General features: G+C 40.0%; 1 protein-coding gene across 5 annotated transcripts in view; it reads left to right on the top strand.

Annotated features, from left to right (window-relative positions):
* The first annotated feature begins 407 nt into the window (after nt 1–407).
* PLCB4 (phospholipase C beta 4) overlaps nt 408–22966 on the top strand; it is a 255778-nt gene continuing 233219 nt past the window's right edge. For all 5 annotated transcript variants that reach the window (XM_067469124.1, XM_067469130.1, XM_067469126.1 and 2 more), the window contains exon 1: nt 408–714. The gene's annotated coding sequence lies outside the window, so the exon portion shown is untranslated. The remainder of the gene's footprint in view (nt 715–22966) is intronic.

The raw sequence follows: 22966 nt of genomic DNA, 5'->3' as shown, positions 1-22966 counted from the left end.
AAGGAAAGAAGGAAGGAAGGAAAGAGGTAGAGAAGGAAGAAAGGAGAGAAAGAAGAAGGGAAAGAAAAGGGGGGGAGGAAGGAGAGAAAGAGGGAGGGATGGTTGGCCACAGCAACGTGTGCCGGGTACAGCTAGTAATAATAATAATAATAATAATAATAATAATAATAACAATAATAATAATACTTTATTTATATTGATGCAGCTAATGTGAGATTCCTCCTTCCTCCCCATCTTTGCCTTTTCTCGCCCTGCCCAGCCGCTGGGACCTTTCCATGTAGGTTGCTTGCCACCAAGCCTAGAGCGGGATTGCGCGTGCACGCTGGTGGGAGGGGAGGCGGAGGAGGCGGAGGAGGAGGAGGGGGGGGGCATGTCGCTGTCTCCCACGCGAGCGCGCATCCCAGGACGGCCAGCCAGCCATCCAGCCTGCTTGTCTTGCGCGCTCGCGGAGCCGGGCTCTTCCTCCTCCTCCCTCCTCGCGCTCGCCTTCCCTCCTCCCTGCCTGGCCTTGGCACCTCACCGGGCAGCCGCCAATGAGGAAGCCCCGCGCTTGGCTCTAAAGGCGGCCTGGGAAGCGGGAGGAGGAGGAGGCAAAGGGAAAGCGGAGGCGGACGGGGAAAGCCGCCCTCTTGCGCCTCCTCCTCCTCCTCCTCCATCTCGGAGCATCTTGGGCCATCATCGGACACACGGATCGGCTCTCTCGGGGCTGCAGAGGTAAGAGCAAAGGGAAGGGGGATGCGCAGGCAAGGGCTGCTTTCCTTGGCAAGGCTTCACTGGCCACAGCTCCTCTTTGGCTTCACCTTGGCTTTGTTCCCAGCTCCAGTCCTATCTGTATGGATATATATATATGTCTAAGGGGGAATTCAGTCGCATCCCTAACCCTGATCCTCGTTGTCCTCTCCCTCCTCCAAACCCTTATTGTGGTTGTTATTGTTGCTTCTTGTCTGCCCAGCAGGTCACTCTGTCTGTGCAGGATTCAGGTTGGAGGCGCGCGCCTCAATCAGTGCTTCCTTCTTTGCCTTCCTGGAGAACTTTGCTTCCAGCTTCCAAGGAGGGAAAGGCTTTCTTGGGCTTGCTGGGCTTCCCTTCCCTTCTAGCCCCCATTTACCCTGCCATATAAAACCCAGGGCTCTTCCACACAGCCTTATATCCCAGGATATCAAGGCAAAAATCCCACATTATCTGCTTTGAACTGGAATATATGTTCTTATGGACTCTGAGCCTTCCCACATTATCTGCTTTGAACTGGAATATATGTTCTTATGGACTCTGGGCCCTTCCGCACAGCCTTATATCCCAGGATATCAAGGCAGAAAATCCCACGTTATCTGCTTTGAACTGGGATATATGTTCTTATGCACTCAGGCCCTTCCGCACAGCCCTGTATCCCAGGATATCAAGGCAAAAAATCCCACATTATCTGCTTTGAACTGGAATATATGTTCTTATAGACTCAGGGCCCTTCCACACAGCCTTATATCTCAGGATATCAAGGCAAAAAAATCCCACATTATCTGCTTTGAACTGGAATATATGTTCTTATGGACTCAGGCCCTTCCACACAGCCCTATATCCCAGGATATCAAGGCAAAAAACCCCACATTAGCTGCTTTGAACTGGAATATATGTTCTTATGGACTGGGCCCTTCTGCACAGCCCTATCTCCCAGGATATCAAGGCAGAAAACCCCACATTATTTGCTTTACCTTTTTTTTATTTTATTTAAGTAAACATACATTTGCAAGTGTTTGTTGCATATAGTGCAATACTTTCTATCTATTAATGTTCTATAATCCTTTATCTCATAATATATTTCTATTAAGGGGTCACAGTCTGCTATCTAAATGTTACATAGAAAGATATCATAGATTCTTACTTTACATCCACTTCTTCCTTGTCTACAGTCTTATAGGGTCCTCTATATACATTTTCAATTTAACTTTACATTAAGGTGTTTAAAGCAGAACTTGCGGGAAGGGGACTCAGTTCAAAGCAGGTACTCTGGGGGCCCTTCCACATAGCCCTATATCAGAGAATATCAAGGCAGAAAATCCCACAATACCTGCTTTGTACCCATGTCCCCCCATGAGAAGCTGGAGCTGACAGACAGGAGCTTACCCCATTCCCCAGATTCATACTGCCAACCTGGCGGACAGCAGTCCTGCCAGCATGAAGGTTTAAGCCATTGCACCAGAGGGGGTTCCTACTAGAATAATAATAATAATAATAATAATAATAATTGATTGTGTCACATGCACTCCTAGCAGCCTTTCTCCCTATGCTGGGAGAAAGGTGGCACACAAACAAAGTAAATTGATAAATAAGACCCCTTATCTGAGTCCGCACTGCTATATATTTCAGTTCAAAGCAGAACATGCGGGAAGGGGCCTCAGTTCAAAGCAGGTACTCTGGGGCCCTTCCACTCAGCCATATAACTCAGAATATCAAGGCAGAAAATCCCACAATATCTGCTTTGGACTGGGTTATCTGAGGCCACACTACCATATATCCCAGTTCCAAAGCAGATAATGGGGGATTTTATTCAGCTGTGTGGAAGGGGTCCCAGTTCAGAACAGATACTGTGGGATTTTCTGCCTTGATATTCTGGGATATAGGGCTGTGTGGAAGGGCCCCAAGATAACCCAATTCAAAACAGTTATTGTGGGATTTTGGCCCCTTCCGCACAGCTGAATAAAATCTCCCCTTTTCTGCTTTGTCCTAGAATATATTTAATTTATACCATTATATTGTAATATTATTAGTAATATTACATGCAATATAAATATATAATTATAATATATTATTAGTATTATATTGTATTATATGGCAGTGTGGACTCAGATAATCCAGTTCAAAGCAGATATTGTGGGATTTTCTGCCTCGATCTTCTGGGTTATATGGCTGTGTGGAAGGGCCTTGGATTCAATGGCAGTGTAGATCCAGCTTTACAGGATCTACGCTGTTGGCCTGTGTTCCATTGTCTTTGTCGCTTGTGTGAATGTACATGTACATGTGTATTTTTATACAGCAGTGAATGCCCCCCCCCTCTCTCGTTCTCACTCACTTTGTGTGTATATATATATAATATTTGTGTCAAGAGCGACTTGAGAAATTGCAAGTTGCTTCTGGTGTGAGAGAACTGGCCGTCTGCAAGGACGTTGCCCAGGGGACTCCCAGATGTTTTGATGTTTTACCATGGGCATCCCCATTCTCTCATGTCCCCGCATGGGGAGCTGGAGCTAACAGAGGGAGCTCATCAGCACTCTCCCTGGACTCAAACCTTCGACTATAGGATATATATAGAGAGAGGGGTGGGAGAGTAAACTGAGCCCCCACTGGGGAGATAGGACAGGATAGAAATAAAGTCTCATTGTTTACTGTTTTGATTTGGCTTGGTTTGTTTCCATCGTTTATTATGGTGTTGAATGTTTGCCATCTTTCATTAGAAACCATCCTGAGTTCCCCCTGGGGAGATAGGGCAGGTTATAAATAAAGTTTTATTATTATTGTTGAATGTTTTCATGGAATCACTAGGTTGTGTGTTTTGCGGGTTGTCTGTCCATGTTCCAGAAGCATTCCCTCCTGACATTTCGCCCACATCTATGGCAGGCATCCTCAGAGGTTGTGAAGTCTATGGGAAACTAGGCAAGTTGGTTTATATATAGCCTTGCGGCTTCAAAGCCACTGCTTCTGTGTAATGGCCATGCAGCCCAGAAAACTCATAGCAACCCATTTATTATTATTCATTCATTCCACTGCGTTCAGACAAGAGGCTGCTGGCTTGTGTTCATGCTCCTCTGCCAACCACCAGGTGATCTTGCATATTCTGAACATTCTCAGGTATTGTGTTGTTGTTGTTGTTGTTCATTATATCATCTCTTAAAGCTTACCACCCCTCTACGCATTTTTTTCAAAGTATATAATCCACATGACTGGCTTTGAACTGGATTATATGAGTGTATGCTGCCGTATAATCTGGTTCAAAGCAGACAATCTCGATTTTATATGGCAATATAGAAGGAATCTTATTTATCAATTTACTTTGTTTGTGTTCCACCTTTCTCCTGGCATAGGGACTCAAAGCTGCTAGGAGTGCATGTGACACAATCAATTATTATTATTATTATTATTATTATTATTATTATTATTATTCTAGTAGGAGCCTCCTCTGGTGCAATGGCTTAAACCTTTATGCCGGCAGGCCTGCTGACCGAAAGGTTGCTGTTATGAATCCGGGGAGTGGGGTGAGTTCCTGTCTGTCAGCTCCAGCTTCTCATGGGGGGACATGAAAGAAGCCTCCCATAGGATGGTAAAACACCCAGGTATTCCCTGGGCAGTGTCCTTGCAGATAGCCAATTCTCTCACACCAGAAGTGACTTGCACTTTCTTAAGTCGCTCCTGAAACTAAAATTATTATTATGTTCATGTTTATTTATACTCTGCTTCTTCTCTCTACAAGTAGACTCAAAGCAGCTTACTCTAAAAGCATTTAAGTACAATTTAAAATTTACAAATATATTGGACTCTGGTAGAAGTTCCTTCCATGGATGGCCGGGGGTACTTTGATTGTACCTTTCCTGCACGGCAGGGGGTTGAACTGGATGGTCCATGTGGTCCTTTCTAACTCTATTTTTCTATGATTCTATGAACATTAAAAGAGAATTAATTATCATTGGTATGTTAAAATTCAGTTTGAATCAGTAAATACATATTCAAATTAAAATATAAAACCTAGCAAATAGATGCAAATAGAAATATCAAAATAAAAAATAACTAGTGAATCTTGGAGTCAAGCAGTGTCAAAATTAAATAACAATTAAAATCTTGACAGCCTCCCTCTCCAAACGCCATTCCCAGCATCTCCAGTAGCCTGCCTTCTCATAATTCCCTAAATACCTGATGGCAAAGGTGCCTTTTCACCTGTCTGCTAAAGGCAAACAGGGATGGGGCCATCCTGGTGTCTGTGGCCCCTTCTACACAGCTGTATAAAATCCAAATTGTCTACTTTGAACTGGATTATTTGGCAGTGTAGATTCAAATAATCCAGTTCAAAGCAGATAATGTGGATTATCTACCATGATATTCTGGATTATATGGCATTGTAGAAGGGCCTTTTGGAGAGGGAGTTCCAAAGTCTGGGGACAGCTAAGATTCAAAGCGGCACACAATGCTAAAAAAACAATGTAATGCACAATTTAAGACCTTAAACATAGAGACATTAAAATGGAATTAAACATAGGACTATTCCAAATCAATAATTAAAGTCATTAATATCATCAAAAATCTATGAAAAAATATATAACACTACTCATCATCCCATGTCTCCGTCTTGAAAATCTTCTCCTTAAAAGTCTGCTTGAATCAGCGGTTCTCAACCTGTAGCTCCCCAGGTGTTTTGGCCTACAACTCCCAGAAATCCCAGCCAATTTACCAGCTGTTAGGGTTTCTGGAAGTTGAAGGCCAAAACATCTAGGTTGAGAACGGTGATAATGCTTCAGTTGTCCAGAGGAACCCACAATCTCATTGTGAGGGATTTGAGTTGTCATTAAAACACAGGTGACGTTATTGATTTGTTTAGTATGTTTCCTGCATTTCTCCCACCATGGGACCCAAGGCAGCTTACATCCATGTAAGGAACACGGAAGAAAACATTAACTTAGCTGTTCCGGCTGTTCTCAACTAAGAGAATGAAACATGGCATGGTGTACTGCTTTCCAAGCTATCAAATACAGGGGATGAGTATTATATGTTTCCCCAAAAATTGCACCATATTTTGGAGCCATTGGTTACCATTGTTTCTTTCTTTTCTGGAAACTCCCAAGGACCAGCAGCCAATAACTCAGTGGTTCCCAACCTTCCTAATGCCGTGACCTCTTAATAGAGTTCTTCATGTTGTGGTGACCCTCAAGCATAAAATTATTTTCGTTGCTACTTCATGTAATTTTGCTTCTGTTATGAATCGTAATGTAAATATCTGATATGCAGGATGTATTTTTATTCACTGGACCAAATTTGGTACAAATACCCGATATGTCCAAATTTGAATACTGGTGGGATTTGGGAAGAGGGATTGATTTTGTGATGACATGAGAGTGGGAGTTGCTGGGATTTATAGTTAACCTACAATCAACCTACCTTCATGATTGTATCTCCGTCCATGAAACAGCCCGAACTCTTCGATCTTCGGGGGAGGCCCTCCTTTCACCCTTGCCAGTTTCTCATACTCGCCTTGTGGGTACAAGGGAGAGAGCCTTCTCCTCTGTGGCCCCCCAGCTCTGGAACTCATTGCCTGGAGAGATTAGGAAAGTCCTACCTTAGAAACCTTTAAAAAGAATCTCAAGACCTGGCGCTTCCGTTGCGCTTTTGGAGAGTAGTTACATATTCTTATCCTATCGCTTCCCTCAACGTTTTTGTCCTAGGAATACAACCCCCCCCCCCCCCCCGGCCTTGTACGAAGGTAGGTCTATCACCCTGTCTTTGTACGAGTTCTCACCCACAAATAATTCTGCTCCTTTATCTCACCCTAAGTTTTTAAAATCTTTTTATGTACATGCGGCTCGCTCACTGTCATTATGGTTGGTTTACTGCTTTTTTTGTACTTTGTTATTGTAGGCATATGTTCTGTGTTTTACTGCAATGTTGTTTACTTTATTGTAACTTGTATCTTATTTTATTTTAATTTGTTTTTTGGGCTTGGCCTAATGTAAGCTGCCCTGAGTCCCTGTTGGGGAGATGGTGGCGGGATATAAATAAAGATTATTATTATTATTATTATTATTATTATTATTATTACTAAAGAGCATTATGAACGTCACCAATGATGGAACTGAAGCACTCTTGGCACACAGAACTCCCATGACCAACAGAAAATACTGAAAGGGCTTGGTGCTTTTTGTGTATGAGATTTATTTTAATTGCTTTGTATTGTATTTATTATTGCTTGTATTGCTTGTATTGTTGTATTGTGGGCTCGGCCTCATGTAAGCTGCACCGAGTCCCATGGGGAGATGGTAGTGGTGTATAAATAAAGTTTTATTATATTATTATTATTATTGGTGGGCATTGACCTTGAGTTTTGGAGTTGTAGTTCACCTACATCCAGAGAGCACTGTGAACTTAAACAATAATGGATCTGGACCAAACTTGGCACAAATACTCAATATGCCCAAATTTGAACACTGGTGAAGTTTTGGGAAAATAGATCTTGACATTTGGGAGTTGTGGTTTCTGGGATTTACAGTTCAACTACAATCAAAGAGCATTCTGAACCTCATCAACAACAGAATTGAGCCAAACTTCCCACACAGAATCCCCATGACCAACAAAAAATACTGTGTTTCCTGATGGGCTTTCGCGACCCCTCTGACACCCCCTCGCGATCCCCCCAGGGTCCCGACCCCCAGGTTGAGAAACTCTGCAATAGCTTGTGGCCTGGCAATAGTCCCAAGACCACCACTTTGAATAGTACTAGTATAATTATTCATGTAGCTATTTAGGTTTGGCTGATGAATGCAGTTGATTGCCTCTATGTCGTTTTGGGGAAATAATAATAATAATAATAATAATAATAATAATGGTGCGAGGGGTTGCAGAGATAGGATAGTGGAATTGTACTTCCTCCCTCAACAATCTGTGCATTTGACTTCTGTCAGGGAGCATACTTGCTGCCTTGAGAGAAAAGGAACAGTCTTGCCATTGATCATATTTTGGTTGGGAGCCTGATAGTGCTATGAGGCCAGATTTCTGCATGAAGATGAGCTTTTGTTGTTGATGGCATGGGTGTCAGTGTTGGAAAAACATATCCTCTGTGCAGTGAGATGCCAAGGCTTTGCTGTGTGGCCAGCATACGAGTAAATAATCTGGTGCATGAATTTTTGAGTATTGTAGGAGACATTTGTGGGATGAGAAAAAAAGAGCACTATGTGAAGTAGGCTTCATTTGGAAGCAAGTTTTGTTTGACATGGTTACAGGTAGGATGTATAATTATGCCACATATGCAAGTGGTATAAGATTATGCATTAAAAAATGGACATGTCTTGAGAGTTTCAGATTCACTGGCTAAGATACTGCACTCTTAAGAAAGTCAAACACGGCTAACTAGAACATGCAGCGTTCCGTGAATGTTGTTGAACTGTGCTGTTGTGTAACTTGCCAATTGTGGATAATTATTTATGCCGAAGAAGTGAAGCTCTAAAACTCCCTAAGAGCAACAGATCGCATCGTCATAGTAGTTATGTAAGTAATCTGAAGTAAGTTATTTGAAGTCGTCTTCTGAAAATGACCTTGCACAGCATAGTGTTTTGCTCATTGCTTGCCTTTGACTCTAACTAGTGAAGAAAGATATTTTTTGGCATCTCCAAAGAACCAGATGATGTTTGCACTTAATAATGCTAATATGTTGAAGTAGGATTCAGTGTGCGCCTGAAATGAATTGCTGGCACATAAACAATAGAAGCAATAAAATGAGGCTTTGTTGTACTGGTTTTTTAAAAAATGCAACAAATATATCAAGGTGGGTTTAATTCTGGACTTTGGTACACTTCATTCAGTTTGGGATTGTAGAATTCATCTTTACCTGCAAATTGGAGAGCTCTGTGAGAACTGGAGCTGCGCTAGTGACTGTCAAAACAATTTCGAAACCTTCCTTGATTATTGGGTATAGATTCATATCTGCTTGCATAACAATGTGCTTTGCTTTACAGCCACACTTTACACAAAGAGTCTTTCTGCTAAAACATAGGTTTACTTTTTTTTAAAGAAATACAAACTCCAAAATATTTGACAGTTGGCTTGGTGTGGTGCGTGAAAGAAAATCTTTTCACTCAAATTTCACAAAGAGCAATATTTCATGGCTTTTGTCATTTTTCTTCAGGTGAACCCTGTAGTTCTTTTGCTTTGACATTTTATGCTGTGTTTATTTTATTTTTTTTAAACTGGAGCTGTATTGTTCCAATAATTTTTTGGCAGTCGTTTGGACTGGAGCTCTGCTGGGAGTCTGTCAAATCTATTTGCCGCCTACCGTGAGGAGAGCAAAACGAATCCTTTGTTTAAAGTAACTTAAGTACTGGATGCTTTGTAAGGTGCGGACAAGTGTTGGTGCTGTTTGTAGAGGCCTGCTTGTTTGGTCTTGAATAACATTGTTGTCTTGAAGTTTGTGTGGTTTCTTCACAGTACTGACCTGTCTGCTCAGAATAGAACATATTGACATTTCATTTTTTTTAAAAAATAATTATTTTATTTGAGAAAAATTACAGTTATATATACATATACAATACATTCCCCTCTCTTTTAGTTTCTTTCACCCCTGTTCTCCCTTTCTCCAGAGCCATCTCTTCTTCTAAAATCCCACCAAAAGTTCATTTCTTCATTTAGAGGTAAATTCCCATCTTCTTTTACCAACACCTTTTCTAAAAAAAATCTCCAAATACTTTCAAAAGCATTTTCCCACAAAATCCCTTCTTTACTTTTAAGTTTGATGTGAACTTATCATTCAGTGCCATTTTCCAGACTTCTTTATACTATTCATTAATTTGTATTTTCATTTCTCCTTTCCAATATTTTGCAATGAATAATCCAGCTGCTAATAGCATATCTATTAATTTTCCCTTCTTATCTTTCCTATCCTCTTTTAATTAAAAGTAATTTATTTATTTATTTATCGTGTCAGGAGCAACCAGACATTTGTATGACATTTTTAACAAAACAAACAAACAGCAAAACACAGTTTGCAAGCTTGGTAGTTGATTAAATGTCCTTTGACCAGTATCTGGCCACTTGGGAGTGCTTCTGGTGTTGCTGCAAGAAGGTCCTCCATTGTGCATGTGGCAGGGCTCAGGTTGCATTGCAGCAGGTGATCTGTGGTTTGCTCCTCTCCACATTTGCATGTTGTGGATTCCACTTTGTAGCCCCATTTCTGAAGGTTGGCTCTGCATCTTGTGGTGCCAGAGCGCAGTCTGTTCAGTGGCTTCCAAGTCGCCCAGTTTTCTGTGTGCCCAGGAGGGAGTCTATCATTTGGTATCAGCCATTGATTGAGGTTCTGGGTTTGAGCCTTCCACTTTTGGACTCTCGCTTGCTGGGGTGTTCCAGTGAGTGTCTCTGTAGATCTTAGAAAACTATTTCTTATTTAAGTCATTGATGTGTTAGCTGATACCCAAACAGAGGATGAGTTGGAGATGTCTCTGCCTTGGTCCTTTCACTATTGGCTGCTACTTCCCGGCGGATGTCAAGTGGTGCAATACCGGCTAAGCAGTGTAATTTCTCCAGTGGTGTAGGGCGCAGACACCCCGTGATAATGCGGCATGTCTCATTAAGAGCCACATCTACTGTTTTAGCGTGGTGAGATGTGTTCCACACTGGGCATCCATACTCAGCAGCGGAGTAGCATAGCGCAAGGGCAGATGTCTTCACTGTGTCTGGTTGTGATCCCCAGTCAGTAGTCAGTAGTACTTCTTTTTCTTCTTCTTTTTAATGATTTTGATTATTGACCGTTTTAAAACAATATCTTAAAATGGGGGAGGAAGGGCAGGAAAAAGGTTTTGGGGTGGAATAGGAAACAACTACCAGCTTAAAAATATATAATGTATAATCAATAAAAAGAGGAAAAAATTAAGAAGAGAGAAAAATCTTCCATGTAAGGATGTAGGTTAAAGGGGGGAAGGGAAAAGAAAGGGGATTTTGAATTGACCTCCAATCTTGTTCATCATGGTTTAAAGCAGTGGTTCTCAACCTGTGGGTCTCCAGATGTTTTGACCTTCAACTCCCAGGAATCCCAACAGCTGGTAAACTGGCTGGGGTTTCTGGGAGTTGTAGGCCAAAACACCTGGGGACCCACAGGTTGAGAACCACTGCTCTAAATAATGTCCAGTTCATTGTTTTTCTCATGTTGCCTTGATGATTTACAAGTAACTGAGTTATTTTGTCCATATTCATTATTTCTGCTGTTTTCAGGAGCCATTGATCTATTGATGGTACTTCTTTCATTCTCTTAAGTTCGTGCATAAGTTATTCTAGCAGCTGTAACTATATAATTAAAAAGTGTGTCTTTATTTTTTAACTTGATCCATATCTGTTATGCCCAATAAGAACTATTCTGGTTTCATTTGTATTTTAATCTTAAGTATTTTCTGGATTCTTTCTTGGGCTTCCTTTCAGTAATTCCTTGCTATCTTGCAGGTCCACCACAAATGGTAAAAAGTGTCTATATGGCACCACTTATTTTAGAGTTGACATTTATTAGTTTGCAGTTCCTAATCTGAACTAGCATGGAGGAGGACTTTTGCCATTATAATTGAAATATCCACCCAAGGTGTAAGATGTAAATTGCATCCTGGGCCATTTGGAGGCTAAGAGACAAAGAGGCAAAAAATGACATTTCTCCTGTTTTGGTAAAATATACAATCCAATCACTATTCACTTTGTACCCAAGCTCAGTTTGTGATAATGTGGTCCTTAGGAATCTGGTAACAAAAAATAAAAGGGAACAAAACATTGAAGTTAAGTGGTCATTCTTTGAATAGTGAAGGTAGTGTTGGCTTTTCATAGTAAAGGTAAAGGTTTCCCCTGACATTAAGTCCAGTCATGTCCAACTCAGGTAGTTGGTTCTCATCTCAATTTCTAAGCCGAACAGCCGGCGTTGTCCATAGATACCTCCATGGTCATGTGGCTGGCATGACTGCATGGAGCACCATTACATATTCCATCCAAATTCTTATGTTGGTTCTCTGTCTAGACATTTTGTTAATGGGACACATCGTAACTTAGAAACTACTAGAAGCAATATTTTTCTGTATGGAAGAAAATCAACTCAAAAATCATATTCAAAAATGCATATTTTACCATATGTCTTCCACTTTGCAAAATGGTCCCATTATGTCTGCTAGTCTTACCAAGATTATGATAAATGGCACCTCTGGAGGGAGCAACACCTGCACCACAGCCAGCCCGACTCCACATTTCTTTCCATTTGTTTTACATAAACACATTTTGCTGCATGTTTAGAGACACTTTAGTTATTGCTTCACTGTGGATTTTGGATCCCCCTTTCGTCTCATAGTTGTGCTTTCAAAGAAGTTTTCATCTTCCTTGCGGATTACTTTGGAGGGATTTGAAACCTTGGCAACCCTTCACAATTATCACCCAAGGCAAGAGTCTGAACTTTTCTAATCAGCCTTCCACAATCTGATGTCCTCTAGAAATAATAATACTAACAACAACAACAACTTTATTTTTGTACTCCACCTCCATCTCCCCAAAGGGACTTGGGGTGGCTTACATATGATGCAAAGTGCCTAAAAAACAACATATAAAATAAACTCACAGTACAATTTAAAACTCGGAACAATGCCTAATAATATATGGTGACAACTGCTGTAAGACATGCCCAAACTGTAAACAAGACAAGGAAATGGAATAGTGAAAATTGTAGCTAAGAGACAAGGGCATGGGATAAAAGTGCAGTGCCATGTCATTAATTGCAGACCATTGGGGCTAGACATTCTCAAAGGCTTGTTTAAATATCCAAGTCTTAAAATCCCTACTGAAGGAAGGCAGTTTGTTTGGGGCTTGCCTAATCCCCCTGAGGAGGGTGTTCCAAAGTCAGGGGGCACCACCGAGAAGGCCCTTTTCTCATCCCTACCAATCACGCTTGTGATGGTGGTGGGCCACAAGGAGGGCTTCCCTGGCAGATCTTCACACTCGTGCAGGTAAATGGGGGGAATGCGGTCACAGAGATGGGCAGGGCCCGAACTTCTACACTCTCATAATCCCAACATGGTATGGGGATGATGGGACTTCCACTCAATATATGTACGCACATAGTCTTATTATTATTATTTTTAAAAGAAAATCTAATGCATTTGGAGGGTAAAATCTATATAATTGGCACTTGGTTCCTAACCATTGATTTTGGTGCCTGCAGGTCCCTTAAACAACCCTAAAATGGGGAAGATAAGAAAAGTGGAGGGAGTTGAACGAAAGAAAGAGAGAAAGGAAAGAAAGAAAGAATCCCTGGATACATTTTGGAAAAAGCATTCAGATAGTCTCTAGAAGGTTGAAAATGTTAGTTTACCCATCTTGATTGTTTCATTTCTCATGTGAATGTTGTTAGCTCCAAAACATGCTGGACTGGTCTTCTCTTCCTTTGATAGTTGAGAAACCTGCCGTTATAATTACCTTCATGTTATTCTGCCTCTGGTCTCAAAAGAAGACATGCTGCAGACCACATTTACTTTATTAACTGAGGTATCCCTCTGTTTTCTGTTGAAATGTTTTGAATTTATAAAGTTTACAAGATACGTTTTAGTATAGTCCGAGCAAGCTAGATGTCTAAACTATGATGCCTTACCCTGACTTATAAAAAAAAGAAAGCACTGGTTATGTTGTTCACATCCTTTTGATCAACCAGCCAGTCCTTCTGTATTTGCTGTCTCTGTGTGGGCTATGGCTTCACAAAGGTCAAAGACAATAGTTGTACATGTAGATTATTTTCAGCATATTACAGAAATGTCAATGGTAAGCAAAGCAGTACTTCTCTTGTAGAGACTGGTGATTTCTCAAAGACTTTCTTCCTCGGAACAAGAATCCTTAAATTATTTTTAAAATTAAAAGTCAAGAACTGTCACAAGCATGTGTAAAACTGTTTTTCTCTAATATCAACCAGCATTATATTACACTTCTAACATAATATAGCACAAATGTATTCCTTTTCTGGTGTAATTATAACTTCCAAGCTATCACAAGTTTATGATCTTATTAAATGGTGGAGGGGAAATATCAAATGGTTCAAATATTGAAATATTTTTCTGCTCAGCAAACTCATGCTGGGTATTGAAGTTGTTTGAGATTAACTTGAATATGGAAAAAGTAAGACCATGGTGTTTCAGCCTAAAATGGTCTTACTTTTTCCATATTCAAGTTAATCTCAAGTTAAGACTATGGTGTTTCAGCCTAAGATAGAGTGGGTTAAACCCCTGTGCCGGCAGGACTGAAGACCAACAGGTCGCAGGTTCGAATTCGGGGAGAGGCGGATGAGCTCCCTCTATCAGCTCCAGCTCCTCATGCGGGGACATGAGAGAAGCCTCCCACAAGGATGATAAAACGTCAAATCATCCTGGCGTCCCCTGGGCAACATCCTTGCAGACGGCCAATTCTCTCACACCAGAAGCGACTTGCAATTTCTCAGGTTGCTCCTGACATGAAAAAAAAAAAAAAGCCCAAGATGCCCCTTTTCATTCACGTTTAAAGGATTGTACAGTGATTGGCAAAATCTCGTAGCTTATTTGTTCCTATGCCAGGCATGTAGCTGGGGGGGAGGGGGGGACTTGGGGGGCTTCAGCCCCCCTCCCCCCGAAATTTTCATGGTGGTCCGCGAGAAGGCCTTCCTGGTACATTATTTAAACTGTAATGTTTATTCATATCATGATCTGATCACCATGTTCAATATATCCCATATGCATGGGGGTATTCGGGTAATGAAACAAAAGGTTTGTTAGGGTAGACCCTCTTTCACTCAGATTCAGCCCTCCCCCCCCCCCCCCCCGAAACAAAATCCTGGCTACGGGCCTGCCTATGCCCTTTTATTTGGATACAACAAAGGTATGTAATTTCCAGCTCAAGAACATAGGTTCCATTGAGTCTATTCATCTGCTTGCCCAGACTTTTTGATCTGCCATGCCTGGATTACTTCAATAGCCTTCTGGTGAGTTTGTCTTCTTGCTCTGTTCTTCTTCTGGCTTTAATTCAGAACAGCGCTATCCAAATTGTTTTAAATCTGACAAAAAAGCTAAATTTTGGCAAATAGCTTCCCAGTTTGAAATAGGCCCCTTCAGTTTGGTGCCTATTTCAAACTTTTAGTTCTTATATTTAGGGCTCATGGTTCTAGTATACCCAGGCTTTGATTCACCAGATTAAGCTCCTGAATTGATCCTGAGGTTGCTGGGATAGCTGGTGGGGTGTTGGGGGAAATTATGTGCATTTATAGTTTTATGTAGTATTGTCTTTGTCTTTGGTATATAAGTGGATTTGTAGCACCTTAGAGACTCATTAAGAAAACGAATTTGGTCATATAAGCTTTCGTAGAATGAAGGTGGATCTACACAATGGAATTGATGCAGTTTGACACCACTTTAACTGCCATGGCTCAACGCTAAGGGATCATGGGAGCCATAGTTTCACAAAATCTTTTGTCTTGTCTACCAAAGAGTGTTGGTGCATCACCAAACCACACCTCCCTGGGTTCCATAGCATAGAGCCATGACAGTTAAAATGGTATCAAATTTCATTAATTCACAATTGTTGGTGCATCCTGAGTTTACTTCCTCAGGCCACATCTGCATTGGTATTTGATCCAATTCAATGCAGTTATCTGCATTCTGAAACTGGATTATATGGCGATGCAGAGGAGGCCTCAGATGCATCTGATCCTTTTGCCTATTGATATTTTAGACAAACCCAACCATTGTATATGTTCGATGTTCCTCCCTTTGGTTGAAAGAACATTATTAATAAACATTATTATTATCACAGAGTTCAATAATTACATTTAAAGGTGACTTTCTAAGTGTGTGCAGAGTTCCAGTCATCTCTTCAAACATATTTATGGGGGCAATGTTATGTGGGAATTATCGTGGATACAGCTGGACAGGTATTCCTAATATGAATGATGAAAAGCCTGCTGTTGAATTTTTGCTGGCTGTGTATCCACAATGATCTAGTTTGTATGTATTGCATTTGGCTATGTAGTGCACGGGCTATTGATATGAAAAGGGTCTTTGGTGAATCATTATTACGCTTAGCAAAATCCCTAAAACAATCTAGAAGCTCAAGAAAGTAATTCAGTCGACACAAGAAATTATAAAATCACCCAGAACTATAAAATAACTGCAATTACAATAATACAAACATAGACAGAAATATATATTTGACAACCACAGTTGCAATAACACCGGGAGACAAATATATTTGTTAACAGCAATAAATTACAGGATGATCATTTATGGACTTAATGTTCAATAACCATCATAAAAGTTGTTATATAAAAGGCCACTGGAATGCAGTTATCTCAATTGGGGCAATATTATTACAGCATTAGCAGTATTTAATAAACACAAAAGATGTTCCTGAGAATACAAACCCTCACACATACTAGTAAGTGGATCAGGGATACATGAAAACATTTCAGTGACACTCACATTCTTGACATGTCTGCTGCAGTGAGACTTAAAGATCTGAGACAGCCTCCTCGTTATATGAATGTATGGTATGTAAAAGAGGCCTTAATTTGATTTTGGTGTGGTATGTTGGCAGGGAACACAGTGGTTAGTGTTTGCCCTGGAGTTAAGAAAAGTCCTGCTGGATCAGATCAAAAAAGAGGGAGTGGGGATCTAACCTCAGACTGTTTGCTGTCTGAGGCAAATGAGAAGACAGGGCAACTGTTCTACTCTAAACTGGAATACCAGCTGTATCTTATTTCAGAAATGGTGACAGAGTGGCATCAATATGATGACTAGCTTGGTTGCTATATGTTGGTTAACATCTGACATACTATGCATGTTGAGTAACTTTTTTGGATCTTGACTGTTGTGTTGGCACATACAACTCTATTTTCTGAAATTGAATTGAAAACGATGATGTTAGTGGTGATGGGGCAAAGGTATAACTCTTCCTCCTCCTGTATGTATGTACTTATCCATTTTGAGAGTTTTATATAGCCACCACAGTGTACTTTATGGATGACCCTGCCAGGATTGTTTATGACTGTATATCTTTTGACCTACCATGACCTAAGGTGAACCCATCACAGGGTTGTCTTGGCAGGATTTGTTAGAAAAGGTTTCTGAGTGAGGCTTCCAATTCTAGTCTCTATAATCCAACACTCGAACCACTACATCACACTATCTTGCTTGCCTAGATGGCTCTATGAGTATCTTAAAGAGTTGAGTATGTTTAGCCTGCAGAAGAGAAGGTTGAGAGGAGACATGATAGCCATGTATAAATATGTGAAAGGGTGTTACAAGGAAGAGGGAGCAGGCTTGTTTTCTGCTGCCCTGGAAACTTGGAACATTGGGTTCAAATGACAGGAAGGAGATTCCACGTGAACATTAGGAAGCACTTCCTGACCGTATGAGATGTTCAACAGTGGAATAAACTCCCTCAGAGTGTGCTGGAAGCTCTTTCCTTGGAAGTATGGATGGTCAGTCATCTGTCAGGGCTACTTTGATTATGCTTTTCCTGCATGGCAGGGTGTTGGACTAGATGGCCCACGTGGTCTCTTCCAACTCTTATTCTATGATTCTATTATTCAATTGCATTATTTCAGCATCCTCTTTCTAACCATGGTCAAGCATGTACTTGGCATTTTCATAAGCATACTGCTATACCTCTTGCAGTGGAGGCACATCAGTCTGCCAAAAAGCTCTTTGTTTTTCTTGTGCTCCATCAATGCAAATGGAATGCCTCTGATTCCTAAACCGTATTTAAAGGATTGGAAGCACAATAAGGAACGGCATGCTCTTTCCAGCTGCAGTGCTGGATTTATAAACAATTTAACGTGTGAGTTAAATTCTATAGATTCTAGGGGGGCTGTAAATTGTTTTCAGACAAACAAAAATATGCTGAAATTTATACACTTTTTTGGTAATGCAGTGTGACCTATCGATTTAGATGTATCTTAGAGCAAGACCAGGGATGCAGGGCCCCTTTTCAGGCTAGTAAAGAGTGCCACATCCAAAGTAATATTAGGGATGAGGTGGACACTAGCAAGCTTTTAAAAAAACCAAATGCTTAAGGTAACATAGATGAATTTTCAGTTTTTATTGTCATATTTAAATTGCATTACTAACAAAAAACAGCCTAATTTGTTATGAATAAATTAAATGGCCCGACACTCATACTAAATTGATTTGTATTTAGAAAGATTAATTTCATTATTAGCAAATAAAATCCCACACACTCATGGGATTTGTTAATATTTAGAAAGCCTGATTATTATTTTTAACAATTATTGCCCCTCCACTCATTATTAGCAAATAAAATATTATACCCATTTGTTGTTTTGTGCCTTGAAGTCATTTTTGACTTTTGGTGACCTTACGAGTTTTTCTTGGCAACATTCATTCAGAGGTGGTTTTCCATTCCTGTGAGACTGAGAGAGTGTGACTTGGCCAAGGTCACCCAAAATGTTTCCAGGGCTGAGCAGAGATTTAAACTCTGTTCAATAGACCTGTAATCTAATGTTCAAACCACTTCACCACACTGGTTCTCTATTCCACTCTGGATATCTCTTTTACAGTTTGGACTAAAACATGGATATTACTTCCATACTGATTAAAACATCTCTAGCTGCCATTGAGGATTGCATTCCATTGAGGAACGTGCTTAGGATCAGAAGTGTTTGGGATTTAAAAAAAATTATTTTGCAGTACCTGCACTTGCATATGTGCAAAGAATTCATTCATTCATTCATTTCCAATGTTTGTAACCTGTCCTTCTTAACCCCCGAAGAGGGACTCAAAGCAGCTTACAATTGCAACAATTTGATGCCACCACATACAGAATACATACACAATATATCACAACTTTACAATGAAATAAAACCATTAAGTTAAAATCCATTTAAAACATTATTAACAACCATGTAGCCAAATACAATCCAATTCTGACTTTGTCAGAGCCCGTCCATTGTCAGTTCATGTAAACATTGCAATCACTATCAAGCCTGATCCCCAAATACCTGGCCCCAGAACCATGATTTAAGCTTCTTTCTGAAGGAGAGGAGGGATGGAGCTGACCTAATTTCCATCCTTCCTCTCCTTCCCTTCCTTCCAGTGGAGGGAAGGATATCTGAGGCAAAGATGAAGTACTTTGGCCACATAATGAGAAGACAGAAAGCTTGAAGACAATAATGATGCTGGGAAAAATGGAAGGAAAAAGGAAGAGGTGCCGACCAAGGGCAAGATGGATGGTATCCTTGAAGTGACTGGCTTGACCTTGAATGAGCTGGGGGTGGCGACAGCCTATAGGGAGCTCTGGCTTGCACTGGTCCATGAGGTCATTAAGATTCAGAAGTGACTGAACGCATAAACAACAACAACTATCTCACTGAGTCTCAACCAATTCAACATAGTTTGTGCCAGTCACAAAAATGAAGTTTCTGGAGTATAACAACTACCTTCAAAGTAATTACCACACAGTTAAACAGGAAACAATACTTTCAAATCAAGAACAGACTTTTTCCCCCCAAATTTGTTACACAGTGTTATAAATCATATGAAACCAGACAGTAGTTCCTGGGACTTGTAAACTGTTTTCTGCCTTTTTCAGAGGCAATTTCCATTTTTCAGAACTTCATGTGCTAGGCCAATAGTTAAAAACAAAACCGAAATGCAGAAGGCGTTAGTAGCTCAAATAATGTTTTGCAAATATCTGAAAACTATAAATGTGACAACTTACTCTCTAGGTAATTTCCAAACCAAGCATCCTCTGCTGTAAACACATTTCGCGACATGCATTTGCTGGCTGTAATGCCGGACGTATTAAACAGTTCCAACATAACAATACTGTTCATATTTGCCATAAAACATGTTACAAATATAATACTTATTTTTCATTTCTTCATTTTCATATTTGCTTTAAATTGTATATATGTTGTTTGCTTGCATTTGTTATATTTTTGCTTTACTTATGTGATGGTCTTCTGTGTTTTCTGGAACATGAGTAGATGGCTGTCTCCCCCAGTCAGCATCATTGTAAATAGACCACTGTCAGTGATGCTAACCATCAATGCAAATGCTAATGTCAAAGTGTGAGTAAGCTTCATGGCTATCCAAAATCTGTTAAAATGTCTTGAAAGCAGAGTGGTGACATTTGAATTTTCCATATTCACAGAATATGAAATAATTTCCCCATAGGAGAGGAGGTTTTGATGAGTCACATGGCTTATGGGTAAGCAAAAGTATAATAAGATGTTGTCATGAAAATGGTAAGGGTAAAAAAAGGAGAAGGTGTCTGTGGGTATCATAGTTATTGTGGGCCTTCAAGTCATTTCTGGCCTACAATAACCGTATCTTCTGAGGTGAAGGGTATATGACTTGCCAAAGATGACCCAGTGGATTTCCATGGCAGAGCAGGGATCCGGATCCTATTCTTCAGAGTCTCTACACTGATTCCATGATTATCATATTGTTCATTTCTTTATTTTCATATTTACTATTATGTGTGTGTGTGTGTGTGTGTTGTTGGCATTTGTTATATTGTGGTTTTATTTATGTGATGACTTAAAAATGTTATTTATGTATGACATAAAAATGTTCAGATCTCCCAATATAAATTAAAAAAACGAGTTCCTTTGTATACGTTTTGATTAGTTAGCTGATATGATCACTATGGCATTTTGAGGGGAAAAGAGCAAAGCAAAATCTGTTAGATGTTATACACTTAAAAATGTGTTATAATCATTATGAAAGCTTGTTATCACTATCTCATGTTCAGATTATCCTTCCTTCTGTTTTCATTGCTCAAGATGTGAGAGATGCTGCTCATAGAGCCTAGAGATGTACATTTTTTGTTTGCCTCGTAATTTGGATCAAATTTGTTACATTTACAAGGCGATAGGCGACATGTGGGCGTGGCCTGTGCCAAAAATTTAAGAATTGAAACTTACCCCATAATTTTTGTTTTAGTTTTGTAAATCTCAGAAGGTGCTTGAACTCAGTTTCTTTTTCAGCGCAAGGAAGCAAAGTAAAGCCAAAAATCCCGCCTTAATGCCTTTTCTTTTCTCTAAATTAATGGAGTCTCAGTATCAAAAGTGGGAAAAAGAGGGAGGATTGTTTTCTGAGAACAGCACAGAACTCTGGGAAGTGTAGTTTGGGAAGGGTCTATGTCAGAGAATTCAAAAGGTCCTGTCTTAATTTCCCAGAATGCATCAGCATCAGAAAGCACCAATCAGGGTAACAGAGAGAGAGAGATTTGTCCCTCCCTAACAGCACCCAGTGAGAGTTCCAATGAATGGTTGAATCTGCAAAGAAGAGACTGACGGAAGAAATCCCTAAATAGATGGCCCCCATACTATAGGGGAAGCATATTAATTAGTTTCGAGGCTTGGATGGCCATCTGTCAGGAGAGTTTTGAGGATGCCCTGTCTGGAAGAAGAGAGTTGGACTAGATGGCTCTATCTAGGAGGAATCCTCCAACTCTAGGATTCTATGAAAATATAGAATTGGTTTTTATTGGGTAATATGAGAGCCATTCAATGAGACAACTGTTCTGGCTTTAAAAAATGTTTTTCTCAAAACTTTTTTAAAAATCTCTAACAGTAGATGTATGAATATTTCTGAAAATTGGGGGGAACGACTCTTTGTTATCTTGCGTAATTGTATACAAAATTCAAGAAGATAGCTCTTGTAGTTTTTTTAAAAATGCTGTTTATAAAAACTTTGAAAATTCCGCAAAAATCTGTGAAACGTTCTAAACTTGGTGGGCTAACAGTGGCAAATCTGTTCTACCATTGTAGCAAGGTTCACTCCAATAGCTTTAAAATGAGGAATTAAGGAGCCCCTGAAGTTTTCCTCAATTATAGTAATTTATGTGCAACTGCTGTAATGAAATAGTAACAAAATTTCATTACTCTTGTGATAGTAACAGATTTTTTCATTAACTATACTTTAGAAATAGTCTAGAAACAAATTTCCAGTGCCTCACAGTTTTGTAATGACTTTTGAACCATTTTTAATGGATTGCACACTAATATGTCCTAGACACATGAAGAAGGGCATCAGCCAATTCTGGAAGCTCTGAGATTTGCAGATGAGTCAGATGGCCTATGAGTTGTTTTTACAGAAGAGGTCCCTGTGATTATCACAGTGTGATGGTGAAAATATTAAGACTATCTGATATGAAAAGCAATGCTCCCAAGAAGGATCTTTGGGTTTATTTCAAAAGTGCATCACAATATCAAATTGTCAACTTGCCCTTTACCACTTACTCAAGAGCATGGGAGGGGTGGGGGGATCTTCAATAGCCTGTTGTCACTTGTAGTGTTTCTGATCAAAGTGCTATGAATTCTTTTGAAATGTAAGCATTCTGTCTGCTTACTGGTTTTGCAGGAGGTCTCCATTGCATGCTGCTGAGTTTTCTTGGACTCCATCTTTGCTTCTATATAAAATCCAGATTATCTGCTTTGGACTGGATTATATAGCAGTGTAGATTATCTGCTTTGATAATCTGGATTATTTGAAGCTTTGGTCTTCAGGGAGCCATTTTGCACCCCCTTCCAATTACACTCTCTCTCTCTCTCTCTCTCTCTCTCTCTCTCTATATATATATATATATATATCAGTGTTTCTCAACCTTCCTAATGCCATGACCCCTTAATATAGTTCCTCATGTTGTGGTGACCCCCAACCTTAAAATTATTTTCGTTGCTACTTCAAAACTGTAATTTTGTTACTGTTATGGCTCGTTGTGTAAATATCTGCTATGCAGAATGTATTTTCATTTACTGGACCAAATTTGCCACAAATACCTGGTGAGGTTGCAGAGGGGGGGAGGGGGGTGTATTGATTTTGTCATTTGAGAGTTGTAGTTGCTGGGATTTAGTTCACCTACAATCAAAGAGCAATCGGAACTCCACCACTGATGGAATTGAACTAAACTTGGCACACAGAACTCCCATGACCAACCGAAAATACGAGAAGGGTTTGGTGGGCATTGACTTTGAGTTTTGGAGTTGTAATTCACCTAAATCCAGAGAGCACTGTAGACTCAAATAATGATGGATCTGGACCAAACTTGGCACAGATCCTCCATATTTCCAAATGTGAACACTGGTGGAATTTGGGAGAAATAGAGCTTGACATTTGGGAATTGTAGTTGCTGGGATTTATAGTTCAACTACAATCAAAGAGGATTCTAAACACCAACTATAGAATTTGGCCAAACTGTCTATATAGAACCTCCATGACCAACAGAAAAT

This window comes from Anolis sagrei, chromosome 1, assembly GCF_037176765.1.
Source record: "Anolis sagrei isolate rAnoSag1 chromosome 1, rAnoSag1.mat, whole genome shotgun sequence".
Classification (NCBI taxonomy): domain Eukaryota; kingdom Metazoa; phylum Chordata; class Lepidosauria; order Squamata; family Dactyloidae; genus Anolis; species Anolis sagrei.
Note: the sequence above shows the minus strand (reverse complement) of the source record. Positions and strands in the feature narration are given on the sequence as shown.